Genomic DNA, 10,000 nt, shown 5'->3' with positions numbered 1-10,000 from the left:
AAAATTTCAGCTTCTCAAAAGGAAAATCTCGACAAAGAAGTTGCAAAAATCATATTTACTACAAATTCACCATTTCGTCTTGTTCAGCATCCTCAGTTTCTCAAGATGGTTCAGAACCTGAGGCCAGGTTATATTCCTCCATCCAGAAAAGATGTTGCTGATAAGTACTTGGATCTTGTGTATGAAAAGGAATATAAAAAGTGTGCAGATGACCTAAATAATGAAACTGTATGTCTTTCAATTGATGGGTGGTCTAACTACCCATTCATCTAATTACTCCCGCCCTCCTTGTTCCACACACCATCTTTGCAAATCTTACGACTCCCTCCTTGAACCATCCCCCTTCCTCCTCCACTCCTAGTTCTACTCTATCCTTTACTCCCTCCCACTCCTCTTTCAGCTTATGCTCATTCTCCCTTTTTTTTCTCATTTAAGCAGTTCACTCTAAGTACCTCCCTACCTTCTGCCCTTTTCCTCTTTCTCCACCTATTTTTCACTCTCAATTTACCTTCCAATAAAACACGTGATTCACAAAATGTGTAATAAAACCACTTGGAAAATAAAATGAAAGATGACCGAACGTTTTCGTCTATCTAAGACATTTTCAAAGGTACAGAGTAAGGAAACACTGACAATATATATACAAAAGAAGCACACTAGGGTGGGGGGAATTAGGATAGGTCCATGGTGGCCTTACTCTGTCATCACTGCCGGACGTTTGAGCCGGCTACTGTCAACAAATTTGTATGATATAAAGCTATCTAATCTATACATTCCCATACTCATATTTATGTTCTCAAACGAACCTTTATATAACATGGTTCTATGATATGCCTCTCCTTAATGTCCTTACTTAAGACAAATTTCTTTGTGTTATCCCAATGAATGTAATGATTAAAATCCCTAAAATGCAAAAATAACCCACTTGAAACTTGTCCTGTTCTGATGTTATATTTATGTTGGTTTATTCTCATTTTTGAATCCTTGTCTGTTTGTCCAATATAATTAAAGTTACAATTTTTGCAAGGGATAATATAATCACAGCCTTCATTATAATCAGGTGAATTCTTAATCTACCTGTTTTTAACAGTGTTGTTATTTTCCAAGTGAACTTGGACACCAAATTTATTGAAAATACGAGTTAAACTAAAAAATTTTTGATGAAAAGGGAGTGTTAAAATATTTTTAAAACTTAGCTGCTGAGTATGAGTAAGACTATAAAATGATTTCTTTGCTATGTTTTTAGAAAATGATTTCTTTGCTATGTTCTTATAAAATGATTTCTTTGCTATGTTTTAAGCTATATCAATTAAGTGTTTTGGATATTTCAATTTATTACCAATGTCATAAATGGTTTCAAATGCTTTGTCTAAAACTTCTGGGCAACAAACTCTATAGGCACCTAGAAACATTGAAGTGAATACTGATACTTTAGTCTTAAGGTGGTGATAAGAATAATAATGAATGTAAGAGAGGACATTGGTCGATTTCCTGTAAACACCTAATATAAACTTATTACCAAATCTATAATTTATAACATCCAAAAAGGGCAGACAATTGCTCTATTCAATTTCTTTTGTAAATCTAAATGATGGCACACACACACACACACACACACACACACACACACACACACACACACACACACACACACACACACACACACACACACACACACATGCACACGCACACGCACACGCACACGCACACGCACACACACACACACACACACACACACACACACACACACACACACACACACATACACACACACACACACACACACACAAACACACGACGTTGAGGTGACATGGAAGTGAATAAAATCGACTGGAGGTCCCTGCGGCCTCTTGGCTCATTCTTGGAGTTTTATAGGTGCTTGATTACCACCAGGTAGTTTTATTCAGCTGAGGGATGCCTCTGTCGCAAACAAAAGTTGCGGATTTCTTATGTTTTATTTATTTTTTTCCTATTTCTTGAATATTTTCTATTTCTTATTTATATTTCTTATTTTGCATTTATCATTTTTCTCTCCTGAATCTTGCCAACATTGATTGTTATTAGTTCATGGATAGTTTCTTTGTTTTTTTATTTTAAAATGCCCTGATGTTTTGACCTTAATACCAATAATAATGGTGCCTGTTTCTTTGGCATTCTCCATGGGATCCTCGAACGTAGTAATACTCGTAATAGTTCGGGTTGTCGTAGAACACAGTCTGCCTCGTTCTCTGTGTACGACCTTGCCGATGAGCATTGTTTTGAGGATGTGAATAATATCGCCCCTTCTGATCAGCGTTTCGGCCCACATTTTGGGTTCTGTTGCCGTTTTGCTCTTTTGTCCTCTGGTTTGGGTTTCCGCGAGGTCTTCTTGAAGAGGACTCTGCCATTTTCCTTTTGGCTTTTCTTTGACGGGCAGAGTTGGTTTGAGGCTCTCTCCCGGCCTCTTCCTTTATGACTTCTGCCAAGTACATTTTGTACTTTCGAGTCCGTCTCTCCTTGTGTGTGGACACATTGACCCCGTCGTCTATATGAAGAGGAATGTTGTATTTGTGCGTATTTTGGGACACTCTTTGAACAGACCCAGAAGTGGAGGGTGAAATGACGATTTCTTCCTTTGTTTTGGGATCTTTTTGATCCACATTAGCTTTTGAGAGTGTCGTAGTGTCTTCTTCAGATGTGGCATTTTGTCCCACAGCCGTTGGTTTGTCTTGCTTGGTGTCATCTTCAACCAACAAAGCTAAGACATCCTCTTGGCATTCCTCAGAAGGGAGAGCGTCCTCTGGTACCACGTCTTTCTGAGTATTCATCGAAGAACCATCAGAAGTGTCTTCGTTGGTTGTCGAAGTCCTCTCGTTCTCCTGAGGAATCTTCGATTCTTCCGTGAGGGATACCTTTTGAACAGACCCAGAAGTGGAGAGCACAATTTCTTCCTCTGTTTTAGGGTCTTTTTGATCCACAATACCTTCTGAGAGCGTCGCAGTGTTTTCTTCAGGTGTAGTGGCATTTTGTCCCATAACAGTTGGTTTATCCTGCTTATCGTCATCCTCAACTAACAAAGCTAAGACATCCTCATGGTAATCCTCTGAAGAGAGAGCGTCCTCTGGTACCATGGCTTTCTGAGTATTTATCGAAGAATCATTAGAAGTGGCTTCGTTGGTGGTCGAAGTCCTCTCCTTCTCCTGAGGAGTCTTCGATTCTTCTGCGATGTTTTTCTTATCTTCGGGTTTCAGGAGTTCCTCATAATCTCCTTTGGTTTCCTGATGTCCGACAACTGGACAAAGATCCTTGAAGTCTAGAGGAATGATCTAACCCTTTTCAGCTTCTTCTGAAGCCCGACAGCTGCAGAGAATTTGGAAGGCTTTATGGACAATCTTTGAAGCCACTCGAAGGACTTTGCCGAAGCCCTGACTGATGGTGTTCGAGGTGTTGGTCATTCTTCGTATTCCAAAAAATCCGCTCGGACATCCTTCTTTCGTCTTTCAAAATAGCTGTCACCACCGTTCTGAAAAATTGGAAAAGTCAGTTTATGGCAAGTGATTCCATGATGATTTTATATACTTTGCAATTACTGTAGGACATGTGGTGGTGACCTGGACTGGAATAAGATTTTTATTTCGTTCCAGACAACCAATGATTTGAAAAATGAAAAGAATGCAGGTTTTGACTGGTCACATTTTCTCAATTTTGTAGACAGAACCCCCTCCCCCTCAAAAAAAAGAAGAAAAAGAAGAAGAAAAAGAAATGACGAATATTGATGTCGACTTATTCATAAAAAAACACGCGTTTATGTAGGTCTCCTATCATGCCCGGCACAGGTTTAATAGCTATTACGTACTTTTTTTTTTATCTATTTATTATTTTTTTTTTATAGGATGATTTCATATACTTTGCAATTACTGTAGGACATGTGGTGGTGACCTGGACTGGAATAAGATTTTCATTTCGTTCCAGACAACCAATGTCCTGAAAGTTGAAAAGAATGCAGGTTTTGACTGGTCACATTTTCTCAATTTGTTGACAGAACCCCCCCCCCCAAAAAAAAAAGACAAGTGTTGATGTCGACTTATTCATAAAAAAAAACATATTTTTATATAGATTGCATATCATGCCCGGCATAGGTTTATTAGCTACTACGGACTTTTTTTTTTTTTTTTTTGTCATTATAGGATTCATGGCATTGAGGGAAAACCCAACTCCCCTTCAATAAACTCCCCTTACAGATCCGGTGATATGTTTCTCTTTATTCTAACTGCCTTGATGTGATTTGATTGATCTTTGTATAGCGTCTCATTGTAGTGAGAGGAATAGGGCATTATTTTTACTGTCCTACTATACCAACAGCCCTCCCTTATCAGAAAAGAGGATTAGGAGCCTACGCCAGGAGTCACTGAGTAGCTGCTGCCGGAGCCGTCATCTTTGCCCTATGTACATGTCACTGCCGGGAATTGAAGGAAGGCGTGGAATTCGAGACCGGCACGCTGGCTGCGCCGACTGGTTACCAAATAAATCTGATGATATAGTTTGTTAACGTCACAAACTCCTTCCACCGGAAGGCTAGGACGGTGACCCTTACAGAGGATTTTGTAGCGTGGAGTTCAATAAACCATGCCCTTAGTTCAACTTCGCCGGTGGCAGGACTCAAACCATCATGCCCTCTACCTTCTCCGGAAGTAACGACGCCCTAACCCGCTCAGCCAGCGAGCTTCCTACTTGAATGAATATTGATTATATCCCATAATCCTATATTTCAACCGAGAGAAGTAATTCAGAAGGCCGTTGTGGCTTATTGTTGGTTATAGCAAAGTTTTCTTTAAGTCATTAGAATTGTCAAGCGATTTTATTAAGCAAATTCAACTTTTTCATAATCTGTCCGCATCCAGATAACACAAAGCTTTATAGAAAAAACAATAGGTTGGTTCGTTTTAACGTGTTAGTGGTAAAGGATTGATCCAAACTTAATAAAATCATCGATTCCAGCTAGTAAAAATGTTTGACAGTGATGAATATATGCGTGTGTGTGTATGTACACACACGCACACACACACACACACACACACACACACACACACACACACACACACACACACACACACACACACACGGTGGCGCAGTTGGTAGAACGATGAACTACTAGCATGGTGGTGCGCGTAGTGCTTGGTTCGAATCCTGCCCAGGGCCGAAATTAATTTCGGTACAGCTGCGCTTCGGGTCGTTACTCTGACTCTCGTGGGCGGGGAGTTGGGGGTGTGTGTGTGTGAAAGGTCATAGCATTACCCATAGCTCGGACCTACGAGCTCTGAGCTCTCTTCCAGGAGGGAAATAGCTGTCGATCACGAGTCGAACACGTGATCCCAAAGACCAAGTGAATACACACACACACACACACACACATTCACACACACACACACACACACACACACACACACACACACACACACACACACACACACACACACACACACACACACACACACACACACACACACACACACACACACACACACACACACACACACACACACACACACACACACACACACACACACACACACACACACACACACACACACACACACACACACACACACACACACACACACACACACACACACACACACACACACACATACACACACACACACACACACACACACACACACACACACACACACACACACACACACACACACACACACACACACACACGGTGGCACAGTTGGTAGAGAGCTGAACTGGGAAGTAGAAGTGCTCCCAGTACCCAGTTCGAATCCTGCCCAGGGCCGAAATTATTTCGGTATCGCTGTGCCTCGGGTCGTTACTCTGACTCTCGTGGGCGGGGAGTTGGGGGTCTGTGTGTGTGCAAGGTCATAGTATTACCCATAGATCGGACCTACGAGCTCTGAGCTCTCTTCCAGGTGGGGAATAGCTGTCGATCACGAGTCCAACACGTGATCAAAAGACCAAGTGAATACACACACAAACAAACATTATATATATATATATATATATATATATATATATATATATATATACATGTGTACAGTATATATACATATATATATATATATATATATATATATATATATATATATATATATTCATTGTATATATGGGCAGGAGATTTTCTCTCAAGCATGTTTGGTTAAATTGAATGGCAAGATTATTATTGCAGAGTTTTTTATCTGCCTTTTCTTTTTCTCTGAGAACCTTTTTCCCTTCCACGGGAAGTTGTCTTATAATGTCACCATATGACATTGTTTTGTAAGTTACTTTGGGCATGGCTTTACCAAAGTGAAAAAACTGGCCAGAACGCGTTTTCACACTACTTAGTGCTTCATCAGTGGCTAGACTGTGGAAATCTGATTGATTTTTGTTTATATATTATTGATGTAGGTCTGATATTTCAATTTGAGGCTTCTGATTGGCTAGTGGGCTGGACTGGGACTCCCGAACTATTCTACTTCCTCATTGGTCGGCTGTTGTGTGACGTCATCAGTATTGTACCTTCTGTCAGGGAGCTTAGATCTCCTTACGCTAGGGAGGGCCTCTAAATCCCTAGTTTGTATATTAAGATTGGGAGATGTTTCTTTAATAAAGAGAGCCTCGAGGATAGGAAGTCTTCTATGGTCTTGATTTGTTGCTAGCACTTCTGTGTTTTCTACTAGAGTTTCTTTTTTTAAATTTCTTTTGTGAGCAGAATGATGGTGGTTTTTGGGAGCTCCTGAGGAGAGAGGGTATGAAAACCGGCGTGAGAGCTTCATTGTTGTCATGCCAATATAAGTTGAGGGTTGGGTTGCATAGTTCCCAAGTTTACAAGTGTAACTATAAATGACGTGAGTTCTCTGAAAGTCACTTTTACTTTGTCTTGTATTGCTCTTTAGTAGCAGTTGGGATGTCTTTTTATTTTGATAATATATAATCAGTTGTACTTTAGAGTTTTCTTCTTTAGGTTTAATATTTCTTTTAATAATTTCTTGCATCACCCTTTCATCTTCTTTATAGGCTGTGGAGAAGAAGGACTTATAGTAGATTTTAATCAGGTTTTTGGCGTTAATGTCCTGTGGGATTTTGTCTGGGTGGCTTTTGTCCTGGTGGTTTTTGTCCAGGTACCATTTGTCTAGAGTTCTTTTTGTGATTCGCTCTATATCCTTATTGGCGAATCCATTATTTATAAGGGTCTGAGAAGCTCTTTCTAACTCATTATGTACTGTTTCCCAATTATTACAGTGACTAAGAGATCTTCTAATATAGGCACTGATGGTAGAATCTTTGTATCTTTGGGGACATTCGCTAGTCCCATTTAGGCAATGCCCTGAATTAGATGTTTTTATGTATACTGATGTGTCGTAAGTGCCTTCATCTCTCTGTTTTACTAATGTATCTAAAAAGGGAAGGGACCCATCTATGCTGTGCTCAATTGTAAAATTGATACCAGATGTCTCTATTAATCTTTCTTTTAGATCGTCTATTTGTTGGCAATTTTCAGCTTTGACGAAAATATCGTCTATATATCTGCAGTAAATGTGAGGTTTTTGCAGATTTGCGAAAATTTCATTTACGATGCTACCCATAAAAAAGTTAGCAAAAAGTAATCCGAGTGGTGATCCCATTGCAACGCCATCGGTTTGGCAATATTTATTTCCTCTAGGGCACATAAAGGGGGCTTCTTTGGTGCAACATTCCAAAAGGTCTTTCATTACTTTCTCTGGAATATCACAGTTAGGAGTGGTATCATTGTGAAACTCTGTCTATTATATATTGAATAGTGCGGTCAACTTGGATGTTAGTGTAGAGGGACTCCGCATCTAACGAAGCGATAATGCCTTTTGAGTCATTGTTTGCTAAAAAACTCTAGTAGAAAACACAGAAGTGCTAGCAACAAATCAAGACCATAGAAGACTTCCTATCCTCGAGGCTCTCTTTATTAAAGAAACATCTCCCAATCTTAATATACAAACTAGGGATTTAGAGGCCCTCCCTAGCGTAAGGAGATCTAAGCTCCCTGACAGAAGGTACAATACTGATGACGTCACACAACAGCCGACCAATGAGGAAGTAGAATAGTTCGGGAGTCCCAGTCCAGCCCACTAGCCAATCAGAAGCCTCAAATTGAAATATCAGACCTACATCAATAATATATAAACAAAAATCAATCAGATTTCCACAGTCTAGCCACTGATGAAGCACTAAGTAGTGTGAAAACGCGTTCTGGCCAGTTTTTTCACTTTGGTAAAGCCATGCCCAAAGTAACTTACAAAACAATGTCATATGGTGACATTATAAGACAACTTCCCGTGGAAGGGAAAAAGGTTCTCAGAGAAAAAGAAAAGGCAGATAAAAAACTCTGCAATAATAATCTTGCCATTCAATTTAACCAAATATATATATATATGTATATGTATATGTATATATATGTATATACATATATATATATATATGTATACGTATATATATGTATATATATATGTATATGTATATATGTATATATATATATATTATGTATATATATGTATATATATGTATATATATGTATATATATACATATATATATGTATATATATATACGTATATATATATATGTACATATACTTTATATACATACATACATATATATATATATATATATATATATAATTTTCTTGACAGTCGCATGCAGAACACGAACCTAATGCTGAGCCATCAGTCCTAAAATTTATCTGATTAATGTCTGTCACTAGCGAATTTTTCCCGTATACATATATACATGCATACATAAACATACATATACCAAGGCTTTTTTCCCCTTACAAGGGAGGTAGCCAAAAAGAAAAAGGAATAAATTCATTCCCACCCATTATATCCCTAAATACACTCCACTCCCCTCCAACCTCCCTCCCATCTTAGTACCTCTTGGATGACGGGTAATCCCTGCACCTTGTCCACTGGCTTGGGTCAGAGGCAGTGTCGCAAGTCACAGCACATCCAGAGCAAGGCCGCTTTATTAAATCGGCGACCCCTCTCTCCGTCCCCCCATGTAGAAAAGGAGAAGAAGGGAAGAAATCCCTTCGGGCTACGTCAAATTTTGCTCACACATACTACCTCACCCCCATCCCCCAACCCACTCCACCTAATGCATCACAACATCATCCATATACAACCATTCTCCATTCACCCCTATCTTCTGTCCTCTCCCGTCCTTCCTCAACAGACATTCCCCTCTTCCCCAAATCCCCCTTCACCCCATCCATCCATCTCATCCTAGGACGTCCCCTCATGTTCGCTCCCTTCACATCTACCTTCCATACCTCTTTTACTAGTCTTTCTTCACTCATTCTTTCCATGTGTCCAAACCATCCCAATACTCTTTCATCAACCCTATCTCCCAACGCCCTTTCCACCCCTGTTCTCCTCCCCACCTCCTCATATTTCACTCTGTCTAGCCTAGTAACCCCCATCATACTTCTTTCTTCCTCTCTTATGTTCCTTGCTTCTGCTCCATACAGTGCTGTTGGCACAACAAATCCTTCATACAGTCTCCTCTGAGCATCCATTCCCAAATGTCTATCCCTCATTACACTTTCTAATCCACCAAGGCATTTACTCGTTTCTCTCAATCTACATTCTACCTCCACCTCCACTCAACATTTTCCTGCCACATTTGCACCCAAGTATCTAAAACTATCCACTTCCTCCAGTCGCTCTCCTTTCATGCTCACTCTCAGTCTGCTGCCACTTTCACAACTTGTACATCTCATCACCTTACTTTTTACCAACATTTATCTTCAACTTTTTTCACACACTTTCCCAAACTCTGTCACCAACTTCCTCAATCCCTCCTCTGATCCTGCCTTAAGCGCAGTGTCATCCGCAAACAACAACTGGCTTATCTCCCACTTTCCTCCATTTTCTTTAATCATCTCCAATCCCTGACACACCACCCTTGCATTTCCCTCTCGCACCACCCCATCCATGTACAAGTTGAACAGCCAGGGCGACATAACGCATGCCTGACGAAGTGCCA

Source organism: Oratosquilla oratoria, unplaced genomic scaffold (assembly GCF_046742065.1).
Source record: "Oratosquilla oratoria isolate Oo_2021 unplaced genomic scaffold, ASM4674206v1 SCAFFOLD140, whole genome shotgun sequence".
Lineage (NCBI taxonomy): Eukaryota > Metazoa > Arthropoda > Malacostraca > Stomatopoda > Squillidae > Oratosquilla > Oratosquilla oratoria.
The sequence above is the reverse complement of the archived record's forward strand: the minus strand, read 5'-3'. Positions refer to the sequence as shown.